This window comes from Hordeum vulgare, chromosome 6H (assembly GCF_904849725.1).
Source record: "Hordeum vulgare subsp. vulgare chromosome 6H, MorexV3_pseudomolecules_assembly, whole genome shotgun sequence".
In the NCBI taxonomy this organism is placed as follows: domain Eukaryota; kingdom Viridiplantae; phylum Streptophyta; class Magnoliopsida; order Poales; family Poaceae; genus Hordeum; species Hordeum vulgare.
The window spans coordinates 51,455,157-51,459,188 of record NC_058523.1 but is presented as its reverse complement, the minus strand read 5'-3'; positions in this window follow the sequence as shown (position 1 = coordinate 51,459,188).

Here is a 4,032-nt window from a genome sequence, read left to right as displayed (position 1 = left end):
AAAAGGCCCATAATAAAATGGTGATAACCCTTCTTCGAATAAGACCGGTAAAAACTCCCAACATCGAAAACATCATAGAAGATGCATATGGACTCCGTTTTTGATGAACTCGAGCTTGTCATGAAGACGAACATAAGCTCTAAAACTCACAAAGAGAAACACCAAACAAGAATCAAGAAGTATGATGCAAGGATGCAAATGGTTTGAGCTCTCAACGAACGATACGATCAAGCTACTCACTTGAGAGCCCCCGTTGACAGTACAACAATCTCTCCTAAAACAGAAAACCTATCAAGGGCAAACCTATACCTTGCACCTCGTCGTCTTGAGCTAGATGATGATGATCTTGGCTTCCTCAAGATGGACTACCTTTCTTGATTGTGTTGGCTTGATGAAGACTAGTTGATTGCTCCCCCATACTCACTATGGGCGAGCCACTCTTAAGCATACCTTCACAAGTCCATTGCCACCACAATGGATGACAAGCTTCAAGCATGATATATTCGTGTTGATCCACTTGAACTTGTACACCGCAATCTTGATGACGATCACCACTTGACGTCATCCTTCATGGGTTGTATGAGATCTTCCTTTTGACGCAAGCCCATGGAAACACACCTAACCCCCACATAGAACTCTCACGAAGACCATGGGTTAGTACACAAACACGTAATGGACAATGCTTACCATACCATGGGATCACTTGATCCCTCTCGGTACATCTTGTACGCTTTGTGTGTTGATCATCTTGGTTTACTCTTTGTCTGACGATCTTGATCAAACTTGTGTCTCTATGACCATTCTTTGGATAATACCTTGAATACCATCTTGGTCATCATATAAACTCCCTGAACCCAACAGATGGACTTCAAGAAGTGCCTATGGACAAATCCTATAAATATAACTTAAGGCAACCATTAGTCCATAGGAATTGTCATCAATTACCAAAACCACATATGGAGAGATATGCTCTAACACACGGGTTGGTGACTAGTATTCCTAATCTTTAAGCGCATTGCATCCATCTTCAAGCGCATTGCATCCATCTTCAACCGCATTGCATCCATCTTCATCTTGTGATCATCGACGATATCGGCAACATGCAACTCCAGTTCCATATTCTTCTCCTCAATTATTTTCAGTTTTATCTTGAAATAATTGTTTTCTTTTTCAACCAAATTTAACTTCTCGACAAGAATTTCTATATGGGTTGGAATTTCCTGTTCACATACCTCCTAGATTAAAAAAATGTATGTCATGTTGGTCGGCATAATTGCCATAAACACTAAATAAAACAAATAGTTATAAAAGATAATATATACCACATCCGAATCATAGACAGGACGAGGGCTGACGGAGGTGGATACCAAAACGATCGAACTATATAATAACAAAAAATAATAAAAGTAAGTAATTTATACAAGTATCTATCTAAATCATACAAGTAAGATTTTTTTTTCTTTTAAAAAGAAGATGAGAATAAGAGGCTCACCACGATGGTGCTGGTGACGACATCGGCGCGGGCGATCGACAATGGTGAGGACGGGCACGAGACGGCATCCTACACATGTGCAGACTCTAAGAAGTTAATTTGAGCTCAAATTTTGCATCTAAATCAAAAGAACTCCCACATACACTCCTACACTAAACCCACAAACCACTCTACTTCTAGAGCATTTGAAATGAGCTAAACTAGGAGTGAGAGATGAAAGGATGAAGTAGCTAACCTTTAGAACACTTGTGTAGTTGGTGCACCGTCAAACCTAGACAAATCTTGAGGAAAATGGAGCTTGGAGATGTCGAGCTTGGAGAGGAGAAAGCTTAACTGTGGCTCGGGCTTTTCATCGAACACCTCATGTGCATGCATAGAAGGGTGGAAAGAGCATGGCATGCACACCTCACACAGCCAAAAAAACAAAGCAGAGGGTGGGCAGGTATATATATGCATCTCTTTGGTCCCGGTTAATGGACAAGACCGGGACAGAAGACTAACCATTAGTCCCGGTTCCAGCTCCCAACCGGGACTAATGCTCCGCGGCACGCCACGTGTCACTCGCTGCATCTTTAGTCCCGGTTTTTGGCATGAATCGGGACTAATGCGTCGAACCGAACCGGAACTGTTGCCCCATGAGGCCCTGACAGCTCGAACCGGGACCAATGCTTGGCATTGGTTTCGGTTTTATTTCGACCCAGGGCTAATGTGATTTGGGGCTGCGACCGAAAGCCACATTTTCTACTAGTGTATGTAGAGTACGTGCATATATTATCTTACTAAAAAATGTTATCCAAAAATATATACATTGGGTATTCTCATGTTTCACGTGTTCCAAAATATAAGTTGCCCAAAAAGTAAACGGGTACATCGTTTTAAGTTTGTTGTAGGTGGATAAGCTACTTGTAGGTACTCATGATATTTTTGGGTACATCTGTCAATGATTTGGACTACATACATACTAGATTTTACTCATGATATTTTGTAGGTATCTACATACGCTTGACATTTTTGAGTATATTCATTACGTCTTGTTAGTACGTATTTAAGATACCCAAGGTATATTTATAATATTTATTTGGTATAATACCTTGTGTATGTATATATTCTTAATACATATAATACCATGGGTATATGTATATTTTTCATTAAGTATAATAGTTATTCTATGTATATATTATTATTAGATATAATAGCCCGTGTATGTGTATATTTCCATTAGGTATAATACATCAACATAATATTTGGAATGAGATTATTGCTAAGAAATCAATAAAATATTTTTTTTGGAAAGCAATCATTGACAATTAAGGATAATAATGCACGCCAAAACAAAAATGGAAAACTACTTTATTATTTATTGCACGTCATGCATTAATAAAAATGGCCTGCCATAACAGGCGCCTAGGTGTCAGGCTCCTAGTTGTCCCAAACAATTTACCTATATATAGTGTCAATGATATATAGGTAAATTGTTTGGGACACCTAGGTAAATTGTTTGGGGCACCTAGGTGTCTTACTGCCTGGGCACATAGATCACCAACCGTTGGATTGCTTTAGAAATAGTGCGTCAGAATATGTGTATTTCAATCCAGGAATCGGGTTGAACCCGTTAGTGCATTTGATTTCGAGGACAAGACAATATTTCATTGGTTTCCTAATTATTTGCATGCACTACTTTCCACATATGACACTGTATTAAATTGCCAATTCTTTCCTAACGAACAAGCATGCCTATTGTTTGCATGCACGGCTTTCTGTTAAAATTTGGAGGTGGGCCTTAGGCCCATTAGAGAATTTCAGAAAAATCTACAAGGGCTCATGTAGGTGGTGGCATGATAAGATGGTGGGAGTTTAGTCCCACCCCGCTAGTGGAGGAGAGTTTGGACCCCTTTATAAGGGTCTCTCTTCCACATGCTATTGGAGAGTGAGAAGAGAAGGTGCCCTCGCGCACTCCTCCTCCGTCGCCCGCCTCGCCACGCCTCGTCACCACGTGCCGTGGGTTGCGGGAATGAGCCGAGCTCATACCTACGCGCTTATTTTTGCCGGTCAGGAACGGAGAGTACGTAACGAACAAGGCACGATCCGAGACGTCGGATCGTGGCCGTTACCGACTCGGACGTGGGTTCGGCCCACGTCTCTCCATCCAGCCGCCTTTATAAGCACGCGATTGCCTACCCTAGCCGTCACGAAAATCAGATCACATCTGCCTCACGCGTTCGTTCCTTGAACTGCTGCTGCCGCCGGCGACTCCGTCCCGTTTACCGCGTACACGGTCGATGGGAGAACAGGCCTCCGAAACCTCGCCTCTCCGGTTCCTGTACGGGAGAGGGGCGATTAGGTTTTTGGGGAGCGATCACGCGACTGCTCGCCTCCGTCCGTCTGCTTCGTCTACGTCCGCGTTGCCCTCGTCATCGCCATGTCTTCACCAAGCGAAGCTGACCGTCTCTGCGAGGAAGCCGAGAAGAAGACGACAGAGGATACTGCCGCCGCCGCCGCTGCTGCTACGGCCAACTGGCCGATTGGAGGGTATGACTCGT